Consider the following 12,196-nt stretch of genomic DNA (forward strand, 5'->3'; position numbering starts at 1 on the left):
CCTGGCCAGTGCGGCTCAGTTGGTTGGAGTATCGTTCTGTAACTGAAAGGTTGTGTGTTCGATTCCCAGTCAGGGCACATACCAGGGTTGTGGGTTCAATCCCTGGTCTGGGTATGTACCATCCCCAGTCTGGGTGCATACAGAAGGCACCTCTTCGATGCTTCTCTCTCACATCAATGTTCCTCTCTCTCCCACCCTCTCTCTCTAACAAAGCAACGAAAAAATATCCTCTGGTAAGGACTAAAAATAAAAAAGATTATGTCTGTAAAAGTACTACCCCCACTCAGGGTATTCTGATGTACTTTCTTCAGTGGAGGGAAAGGGATGGGTACCAGACGGGGTGGTGGGAAATCAGACTGACCCAACACACTCAGAGGAATGCTGCAAAGTCCCGGGAACCCCTGAAGTGATGGTAATAATGGTGAAGGGAGCATCTTTTGTTATTCATAGCAAGCCCCTTTCAATGACACCTCAGTTTATGTTAATAAAGGGACTTTGGAAAAGGCCCTAAAAATGGGGACTGGTTGCCATGTGATTAGAGGGTTGGAATTTCAGTTTCACTCCTCCAACCTTTGGGATGGCTGGAGCCATTCAACTGGAGGGAATGGCTGGAGGTTGAATTAATCACCAATGGCTGATGATTTAATCATTCGTGCCTATGCAGCGGAACCTCCATAGAGACCCCTGGCCGAGGGATTCCGGGAGCTTCCAGACTGGTGAGACGTACAAGTGCCAGGTAAGTGGCCAGTTCAGAGGGGCCAGGGAGCTCTGTGCTCTGTCTGCGTACCTTGCCCTGTCTTCCATCTGACTGTTCCTGGGCTGTATCCTTTTGTAATAAACCATTTTATTTATTTATCTTTAGAGGGGAAGGGAAGGAGAGAGGAATAGAAATATCAATGTATGGATGCCTCTCGTGTGTCCCTTGCTGGGAACTGGCCTACAACCCAGGCATGTGCCCTGACTGGGAATCGAACCGCAATACTCTGGTTCGCAGGCCCGAGCTCAATCCACTGAGCTACGCCAGCTAGGGCAAAGTGTTTTCTTCTGAGTTCTGTGAGCCACTTTAGCAAATTATGGGATGTGAGGGAGTGGTCACAAGAACCTCTGAATTATAGCCAGTTGCTCAGACGTGTAGGTTGGACCACTTTCACCTCTGCGCCGGGGGTTGGGGGCTGGCCCGCCCTGACATGGTCCGGGACATTTTGTGTGTCAGGCGACCTCCAGATTTTTCACTTACCCAGGGAAAATTTCAAGAGCCAACTGGAATGAGAACAAAACAAGTTTTATGCAGGTAGAGAAAAAGAAAGAAACCAGGAGATGGGCACCACTGTGAAAGAAGAGAAAGTGTGTGTCTGAGTGGATGCTGGTAAACTCGAGAATGAATTGTACAGGGATTTTAAGTTTGGGGGTGGGGGTGTCTCCAAGCTTTATGGTGCCAAATTCTGACTCTGCTTTCTGGTTGGGAGGGGGCCTTGTGGCTGCAACTTCAGAGACCACAGCTGGGGTTTCCTGCCATTAACTGTTTCCCTTTGATCCTGCCCAGAGGTGGGGGCTCTGGTGTGAGGATATAGGCACCTACTTCCTTGTTCTACTTGTCGGGATTTTTCCCTAGCTTACTTCTAACCTGCCTCAAGGTGATCACATGGACTTGTGATTAGCTTCTGAAGTGGAGACAGCCTTGTGGGACTGAGCCATTAACCTGTGGGATATGTCGCTAATGCCAGGTAGCCGGTGTCAAAATTAAGCTTTAGGACACCCAGTTGCTGTCTGAGACTTGCTTGGTGGGAGAAACCCTCACACATCTGATGACCCAAAGTGAAGTATTCTGTGTGTATTGTAGTAGAGTCTAGAAAAACAGTACAGTGCTGAGAGGAGAAATGGAGACTTGTTTCTTTTCACAAAATAACCCTGAGTTGTAGCATTCGCTGATTTCCATGGTGTAAACACTTTCACCACGGTCAATTTCAAGACACCGCCAGCAGTTTACCGGCTGGCTTGCAACATCAGCAATACTCCCACGGGCCCTTGAACTGGGAGTATTGCCGGTGGAAATGGTATCCTTTCATGGAGTCTCAAGAAAAGTATTTCTGGGGTCTCACGCATGGGAGGATGAGGTATAGTGGTAAGATTTATCGAGGTTGAAATAACAGACTTCCCCCAGGTTCCTGGTGTCTCATCTCTCTCTGTCCCTCTGTGGACGAAGTCTAGTCTTGTCTTCATCAAGCCCAGGAGAAGGGCCAGCGTCCAGATATTCTGTGCCATTGGTTCAGTCCTTGCCAAAACTTAGTCCAGTTGTCTCTGTCCTCATCCAGCTAGCTTAGTCTCTGTTCCTGGCTGGGCTCTGATCGGCGCTGTGCTGCTGACCCCGGGCTCGGGTTTGGGGCTGTGGCTGCTGGGCCCGTGTGGCTGCTAGAAAGAGAGAATGTTCGAACGAATGGGCTGAACGAATGGGCTAATGCATGTTGCCGAGTGAGAGGCCTTGGTTAAACGTCGACTATATTATTTTTGGCTTTCAGGCTGACCAATCTCTTTCCCACTCCTTCCCGGGCTTTTGCTGGGCCTTCCCCTAATCAACCTGATCCTTCTCCCAGGCTAGGCTCCTCTCCTTTGTGGTCGCCATCTTGGTTCCTTTGGCACATTCCTTAGAGTAGAAGGGCCGCCCTATGTGCCGCCACCTTGGCTTCCACTGGGCATACACCCAGCAGAGGAATTTTTCCTTTATTATTGTATCTCTCCCTTAGTAATGGTCTGTCATACCCCTTTGGCATTGGAAAGCCCATTCTTCCTCCCTACACGGGGGCAGGTAGGGGGTGGGATGGAGGGGTGTTAACCCCCGTAGCAGGGCAATGTTGCTATTCTCCAGAGCGTGCGAAACTGTAGCTTTTGACCTAATTAAAATTAGCCAGTTTTTCTCCAATCTATTCTATTACTTTCTAGCTACTTATGCTAATATTTAATGAACATCATGAATTCTGGTCTAACTTAGGAAACGGCTTGCCTTTGGTTAAGAGGTATTATTAGCTTACTTCTCTCCTGTGTCTCTCCTCTACTTCAATTCAGAAGTCTTTCCGGAGAGCACAAAACCCTCAATGGTAATAACCATTTATTTATGGGTGAGAAAACTGAAATTGAAAAAAAGTACCTTGCCCCAAATCCTGTATAAGACAGTATATATGTGGTTGCAAGGTCTCCCCAGAAGAATAGGCCTCCACCCAAAAGGCCAAGTTTATCGACTTCTGGGCGCCAGACCCCTAGGATCAAATAAGAGACTCATGGAAAGTCAGTAAAGAGCACAAGGTAGGTGTTTCGACAAAGATTTATCTCTCACACCAACACTTTTCCTGTGTATTAAAACACCAAATGCAAAGTGATTTGTTAACGGCATGTGCTAAACAGATGCTAGTTAGTAACTGTTAACACTGATAATAATCATAGTCCTTAGTCCTTAGTCCTAGGTCGCAGGGAGGATGATCTCTGGGGTGGAGACGAGGATGCTGAGGGTCTGCAGGTGTTTTTCAATTACTCGGGACCTCATCGCTTGAGAGGGGCCAATCTGAAGGAGAGATCCGCAGCCCATATTTTCTAACACCCAGAGCATTCTATCATGTTGCTTCTTTGTACGTGCTCTTTCCTTCCTACTGGATTACAACCCCTCTGAGAGGAAGACCCTCCTCTGTCTCTGATGTCTTTGTATCTTGCCTTGCTGCAGTTTCCAGGGGGTTGGTAACGGGGTGTGATGATGCAGTCAGCCAACTGATTCTCCTACACATTCCTTAGCTCTCTGCGGGGAGAACCCCAGGCCGACCTTTCACAACAGATAAAGCACTTGGAAATTGCAACCAAGCAAGAGAATGTTGTACACTGAGTTCTCTCCCTGTTCCTGGAAAAGCAGCCCGAGGGTCCTATAAAAAAGTGGAGCTAAAGCATCATCTGTGTAAGGAGGACAGCACATCTGTCAGATGCCTGACTTGGGATGTCTGCTTTGGTCCTGCGCTTCTGAGTCCACCTGACATGGTTCGCGGCCTCCATCCTGAACCACGCACCTGATCTGCTCACACTGGCTTTAATACCTGCTCCCAGTTGTCTTCATTTCTGGCTTCTGATGCCAGGGATTATTTTCCAGCTCACGGTCAATCATTAACAACCAGCTGGGGAACAGAGGGAGGGGAGTGAGGGACCCAGAGGGTGGGAGGAGGTGGCCTGAAGAGATGTTTGTGGGTGGTGTGTGGTGTATATAAACTTGCATTCAAAAATTTTTTCTACTGTGTACGTCTGTTTCTGCAACTATATTTTTAGTTCCCTGGGGGTGGAACCAATTCCCATTCCTCAGAGTGAACAGCGCAGTGAAGAAAGTAAATTTTTATTGAATGAAAACAGATAAAAGGAGAGAGCTTGTGTGGCCACAGATAAATCGTTTCGCAATCTGGATATCACTTTGATCATCTTAAAAATAAAAGTTGAGTGAAAAACTCTCCAGAGCAGCAAAGTCTCAGGCAGGAGTCGGTAAACTTTTCCTGTAAACACCCAGAGGGTAGAAATATTTTAGGCTTTGCAGGGCAGATGGTCTCTATAGCGACTGCTCAACTTGGCCCCGTGGCACAATTAGCAGGCACAGAACAAGCCAGTGTGGCTGTATTCCAATAAAACTTTATTCACAAAAATTGGCAGCAGGCTGACCCTGCCAGAGAGGAAGAGGCTTAGACGCAGGTGGATCTGACCCTCAGTTTGAACACCAACTGGCTGGACTTAGACAAGTTCATTAATCTTTTCAATCCTGAGGTTGTTTAGCCATAAAAATCAGTATAATATTACTCAGTTTGTAGGGATGGTTGTTGGGAAAATTAGATGAATATATATCAAGTACTCATCCCAGGGCCTGGCATATGTGGTAACTGCAGCCTTTATTATTAGTTTTATTATTCTACCTCTAATACTCAAGGGGTCTAAGAGTCTAAGACTTCTGTTGGTATTTTTAGCTCAGGTTTTTCTGAGACGTAGCTCGTAGATGACATTTTTTTTCTGAGAAACAATAAACAGTTAGTTGCTTTCCTATCAGCACTTATACCATGTGGAAAGACAAAGAGAAACTTTGGGGACAGTGTTCTAAGTGGGCTGGAGAACTTGACTTTCTCCAGTGCCTGTTCTGGGCCCCCTGCCTCTGGCAATTTCCCAGGCAGCCTGGACTGTAGGTCACCTGTGCCCCTCCCTGCCCCCAGCAGGCCCACTGAGTTCCCTCTGTGTGTCACTCTGAATCATGCTTTTACCTTGGGCATCCTGTCACTGGGCCTCCAGCAGAGGACCTCTAGTCTGGCTTTTTGGGTCACAGAAGCATGGGCGTTGCAGGCAGGTGCAGGGCACTGACTGTAAGAGATCAGGTAGCATCAGGTAATTCAAGGCAAGGAGAGGAAACCAAGCTGGGTCTTTTGGAACCTGGGGGTGATGAGGCGCTGAGGGTGGTATTGGGGGGCTATTGTGTAAGTGTCGAGCACCTCATTCTGAAGTCGAGTTTCCTGGGTATGAATCCTGGCTATTGCCCAGTAGCTGCGAGGCCCTGCACAAGCAAGCATGGGTAGAGACTTTCATTGTTCTTATGACAAAAGACTGAAGTGAGGATTAACTATGGCTGTTTCTTCCATCTGAAAAGCATCTTCATTTTTGGTGGCTGTTGAGTGGCTTCTCCATTGCCTCTCTCCCCAGTGGGGTCCCCTTTATACACCTACGTTTGCCCATGACCCCAAAGGGTTACCTCAGCCTTGGAGTTTACATGACCATTTTGTTGTATGAATGAACATATCTGGTTTGATGTTTGAATTACTTCTCTTGGTATTCACTCATTGTTCATTCATTCATTCATTCTACGTTAGTTGGGCACCTATTATGTGCCAAGCGTTACACTTTGTGCTCAGATTACAAATAAGACATGGTATGTGCATCAGAGAAGCTGCTTATCTAGTGGGTGACAGAAGAGCAAACAATTTCAGTACGATGACGAAGTGTCTGTCACAGAGAGACACCCAGAGAGTAGGGCAGGGGGCTCACATGATAAAGTCAGGGCGGTTTCTGGGAGGAAGTGCTACTTATAATTGGTTTTAATAAATAGGTGAGAGGTAGACAAGCTGGGGGAGGACACTGCAAGCAGAGGGGAGAGCATATACCACAGCTTGAATTATTGTCATGTGCTCAAGGCTTTACAAGAAATTTGTGTGACTAGAGCGTAGGATGAAGGGGAGAGAGAGGGTACAGTGTCCTGGGGTGGGGAGGTAGGCGGGACCATATAATGACAGGCAGGCCTCGTCAACCAGACCATGAGTCTTGAATTTCATCTTAATCCTGAGGACAGTGAGGAACCTTGAAGGGTGTAAGCAGGAGGTGGAGAGTCAGGTGAGGAGTCAGTGCCAATGACACTGTCTGGGACTGTGGGGCAGCCTCCTAGAGACATCTGCAGCCAACCAGCTCTGTCCCTCCTGCAGTCAGAAGCACAGAATGTGGAGCATTGTTGTTTTTCTTTTTGCATTCTTTTCTGTTCTTTTTTGGACAAAGTCATACGAAAATGTCATCTATGCTCCGAACAGTGTTTTGCCCAGGGCAGAATTGGACGCCAGGCCCAATCTGCTGTACAGTGACTGTTTGAAATGAGGCATCGGTGTGAACAGGCACCCCACTATTTCCTAGAAACCCCAGAACTCTGGAGCTGTGCTTCCTCAGCATTTTGCTCAGCCCTCTGCTGACCGCCATCTGTTTGGGTGGCAGGTTCTAGGAATCTGTTTGTCGCCCTTGTCAGAATCCTAACCTCCTGGTAGCAGCATGGGGCTTCATGTAGTCCGCATCTTCCACAGCACGCGGCAGAGTTTCTCGCACATGGTAAATGCTTAATTAAGGTTGTTGTGTCAAATCTGATTTTTAAAAACCCCCCAACAAATCCACCCTTTGTTTTGTAGGTGTAGAACTTCAGGGGAAAGGAGGGAGAGAGGAAGGCAAGGAGGGGTACAGTTAACATACTTGTATGTCAGAGGCTTTATACTCCATCTACGTGGCTCAGTGAGTCCTCACGACAGGGATCGTGTCACCCTGCTTTTACAGGCAAGGACAAAGAGGCTCGGAAGGGCCAGGGAGCCTGCCCACATTTGTAAAACAAGTTACTGATCCCAATGGGTCTGGAACTCAGGCCTGCAGTGAGGGCCCAGGTGACAGGGGGCCTTTCAACCTGGGGGTTCAGGTCCAATTTCATCAGCGTTTGGGGGCTTTGATGGGACGTAGCTGCTCTCCCCAGAGTGGCCACCTGGTACTCAGCAAGATGGACAGTGTACACAATGTAAACCCCTTAGCCAGGGGAGCATGGTATAGACTCCTTGCATCCCAGAAGAGTGAAACCTGGAGCAAGGTGAGAGAGCAGCTGCTGTCTGAGACCTGCAGCTGTAGGAGGCGGCTGACCACCGGAGCCGCGGCCTTCAACAGAGAATGCAGACACTGTCACCTGCTGTCCAGGAGGGCGCTGTGGCAATAAACACCTTCACCTCTCTGGCCTCACCTCCTTTGGCCTCCTGCTTGTGAAAGGACCCACTGCTGGACCCAAATGAAAGTGTGAGGGCCCAGGAGCTTGCTCTTGGGTCCACACGGTCAGTCTTTTGGGTGGAGAAGAGGCCTGAGAGGGTGAAAGGACACTCCATAGCACCCACAGGCTGGGTGGAACTTCTGTCCTGGGACCTGTGCATGAAGAGGGTCTAGGACACCTCTGTCTGAAGTCCTATCCTTGCACCTCCACTTCAGGGCCCCCACCTTTATTGCTGTATGGACAGTATCTTTTCCTACATGCCATCTTTCACTTTCCTGAATTGGTTTTGCCCTTCTCTTTCCCAAGAGCTGTAATGGGAGGAAGAACGTGGGTTGCCAAAATATGTAAGGGATCCTGAATGGTTTTAAATAAATACTTTCTGCATAACGTGTCCCTGGTTAGTGTCTGTGTTTCTGCAGAGACATCTGCCATCACCGGGGCCCCTCCCCTTTGCAGGTGAGTGGAGTCTCCCCCTTCCAGGGTTTGCACAATAGAAGGCTAGGTCAACCTGGAACTGGGCGGAGTTCTTGCCTTCTGCCCAGGAGGCCCAGCTTTCTCGTAGGACAGGCCCAGGTGGACCAAGAGCAGGCAGAGCTTGTCAAGGGCAGGGGGTGGGGTCCTGTCTAGGCTCATGTCATAGGAGGTGGAGTTGCTGATGTCTCTTAAGGCAATGAGTAGAGTGGGCTAGGGCTCCTCCCTGCCATTCCTTCCAGACTGTGTTAGGGGGAACGCCACAAGCTTATCAAACCGTTTCCACGTTCTTCTGGTCACACAGGAGGACTGTGTATCCCAGTATTCCTTTCAGTAAGAGTGTAGCCATGTGACTGGCTCTGGCCAATAGGATGTGGAGAGAAATGTGTGACTCTTCTTGGCCTGGCCAGTGTGAAAGGAATCTGCACCCCCTGAGCTACCCATTGCTTAGAGGAGGGCTACCAAGAAGACATGATGACGGCATTGAACTGTGGTGTGAGAGTGACATACATTTTTGTTAAGATTAGCTACTGAGATTTTGGGGTTGAGTGTCACAGCAGCTAGATTTAACTAACCTTTCTCCTCCTAGTCATTGGCTAGATACCTACTCATCTTTACTTATTGATGATGTCCCAAATATGTGCCTAATATGTGCGGAAATAGAGGTATTCCAGGGAAAAATATCTACTGGTATGTATGAGGAGATCGTTTCCATTATGGGGTTCCACTCTTAGGAAAAGATGAAAATGGCTGATAGCTCAGTTCGTTAGAGTGTTGTCCCAACATACCAAGGTTGCAGTTTGATTCCTGGACAGGGCACATGCAAAAATCAACCAATGCATGCAATAATAAGTGGAACAACAAATTGATGTTTCTCTCTCTCTCTCAAATTAACAAATAAAAAATTAAAGAAAACAGCATTTTTTAGGCATGTTTTTTTATATGCTAGGCATTTTCACTCATGTTAATTCACTTAATCCTCTCAAAATTATAACAGATATTATTTAGTACGTGCTATCCCTGTTTTACATAAGAAGACATTGTGGTTAAAGGAAATGAAATGACTTCTAGATTGCATATCTGAGGAGCCACCAAGTTACTAATAATCTGGAGGAGAGAGGTGACCCTCAGGTGCGACAATGTAAGACTCTCGAAATTGCACCTGAGGATGAACAAGGCAATTGTGTGAAGAAAGGCATTATCTGCTGATTTAGAGGGGACCCAGAGTAAACCAGCTGTAAGAATTCAGACTCACCAAGCATCATGTAGAATGTGTATGTTCTTAGTGAAAAAATTTTTTTAAGAGAGTAAAGGTGATACCCTACTCTATTTTTCAATTAAAGTTTATATTTAGCATGATTTTATATTAGTTTTAGGTGTGTAGCATAGTGGTGAGGTAATCATACACTTTACAAAGTGTTCCCCCAATATTTCCAGCATCCACTTGGTGTATTATTGACTACATGCCTTATGCTGTAATTTACATCCCTGTGACTATTCTGTACCTGCCAATCTGTATTTCTCAATTTCTTCATCTTTTTCATCCAGTCCCCCAATCCTCCTCCCCTCTGGCATCCACCAATTTGCTCTTCGTATCTTTGAATCTGTTTCAGTTTTGTTTGTTCATCTATTTTGTTCTTTAGATTCTACATATAAGTGACACCATTTGCTGGTTGTCTTTCTTAACATTAATACCCTCTAGGTCCTTCCATGGTGTCCCAAATGGTAAGATTTCATTCTTTTTAACGGCTGAGTAATATTCCACTGTACATATGCCACTTTTTTAATCCACTAAGCTATTGATGGGCACCTGGTTTGCTTCCATAGCTTGGCTATTATAAATAATGCTGCAGTGAACATAAGGTGTGTATATTCTTTTGATTTAGTGGTTTAGGATACCCTGCTTTCTTAGATGAGAGGGCTGATCTCATAGAGGTCAAGTGAGAGGTCATGGGGTGCTCTGCACCCCATGCTCAGGACACCTGCTAGTAAGGTGGGGCTCTGGGATGGAACCCATGCTCAAAGCCCGTACCCATTCCCTTCTGCTGATAATCGAAGTTCCACCAGAAAGTGGTCAGTCTCTAGTCAGGCCTTCTAGAATCATCCCTGCCCAATTGTCTAAGTAATCCATGATATAGTCACATTTCAACTTTAGGTGAATCAAGTTTGGGAGGTGGGCCTCTGCACCCCTGGTAGGTGGGGAACTGGTATGTTAAAAGTTCCCGATTTTGGCAAAATTCTCCACCCAAATTTAATCTTATCTTCACATTGTTTCTGCTAATATTATTCATCATAGATTTAAGAACTATCAACATCAACTTATAACTTTAATTCTTTTCAAAAGTTATCAATTTTTGATGGAGAATGTGCTCAAGGGGAGTCCAGCTTAGCCATAGGTCTTTCTTTTTAAATGTAAACGTGGATAGAAGTGTGGGATTTGGGGGGAGGTGGGGGACAGTACTGGTTATTTCTTGAAGCCTCCAGTGCCCACCGTCAGCAGATTAGATTTCTCCTCTTTTTCATTGGCTTCTACTATCCTTCTACCTTTCCTTAGTACCGTGGATTCTCCCCAGTGGTGGATTTTCTGGGAAGCCTGGGCTGTTTCCACCTGAGTGAAGATTAAGCTGTCTGATTTCCTAGAATCAGGCCATTTCTATGTTCTCCTTGTTAGTGGCCAGTCTCCTCTTGAAAAGATTTATTATCCATTTTTCGTTCCCAGTTCAGCTTGCTGAAAGGTCCTTCGTTGCTTCCATGCTTTTGGACACTGCAAGAAGGACTCGGTTCTCTCTGATGCCAGGTTTTTCACTGTAATTGGTTTGCCTCTTTGTCACACAAACTTCTCTTCTGAATAATTCTGTAGCAAGAGTGTAGACCATGACTTCAATGGTTTGACAGTTTGTTTTTTAATTCACTAGAAACAAAGCAATTGTTCTGGGCCCCGGTGACTTCTGTCCATCTCTGCTAGGGAAAGAAAATTGGAAATGGCATGGCCGAGCTGCCCATTCCTAGTTCAAAGTGCTCTCAAGCAGGAAGCTCTCGTATACCCTGCTGGTGAGAGAATAAGATCATTCATTTCTCTTTGTTGGTGAGGTCATTTTCCCACCATCTGAAGGATGGGACAGCCTGGTTGGGGGGAGTATCTCTGGATGTCTAGAGTAGGGATCTCTCCAGATGTCTGGTGCGCAGAGGGATTCTGAAGTTTCCGAGACAGTGGATGAAGTCTAATTAGGTCTAGTGTTGAATTTTCTGAGGAACCTGGTTTGAATCCTGGCTCCACCACTTACTTACAGTAGGCTATGGGGCAAGTTGCTTGAACATTCTGAACTCCTGTTTGGCTCACTGTGCTTGGGGACGATACATGTTTTTATCACAGAGGATGGTGGGAGGACTGGATAAAATAATGTCCGTAAAGTGCTTAGCACAATGCCTGGCACATGGGAAGTATTCGATGACCAGAAGACATTGCTGTCCACCATGTTTTACCGTCAACCATGTGTATGAGTCAGAAGCTAGTTATATATTCTAGACCTCTCTATAATTTCCTCTCAAGCAGATGTCTCCATCCCTAGCTTTGCCTATTCTCAGCTTTGGTTACTTAATATTATTTTCAAGTTTAAGTAAAGTTCACATAACACAAAGTTAACCATGTTAAAGTGAACAGTTCAATGGCATTTAGGACATCCACAAGGTTGTAAACTACCACCCTTATCTCGTTCCAAAACCCTTTGATTACCCCTAAAGAAAACCCTGTACCTGTTAAGCAGTTGCTCCCTATTTGCCCATCCCCCAGCTCTGAGTTTTGTGTCATCTCCCATCTGTGTTTTGTCTCTATGGATTTACTTATTCCAGACATTTCCTATAAATGCAATTATACACTATGTAGCTTTTTATGTCTAGGCTCTTTTATCTAGTGTAATGATTTTGAAGTTGCTCCACATGGTAGCATGTACCAGTGCTGCAGTCCTTTTTCATGAATGCATAATATTCCATCATCCCATTGTATGGATATACCACATTTATTTGTCCATTTATGCATTGATGAGCAGTTGAACAGTATCCACCTTTTAAAAAAATTTGTAAATACATTTTGTTGATTATGCTATTACAGTTGTCCCATTTCCCCCCTTCATTCCTCTCCACCCTGCACACCCTCTCCCACCCACATTCCCCCCT

The sequence above is a fragment of the Sturnira hondurensis genome, unplaced genomic scaffold (genome assembly GCF_014824575.4).
Source record: "Sturnira hondurensis isolate 20B ecotype Veracruz unplaced genomic scaffold, ASM1482457v3 Scaffold0009182, whole genome shotgun sequence".
In the NCBI taxonomy this organism is placed as follows: Eukaryota; Metazoa; Chordata; class Mammalia; order Chiroptera; family Phyllostomidae; genus Sturnira; species Sturnira hondurensis.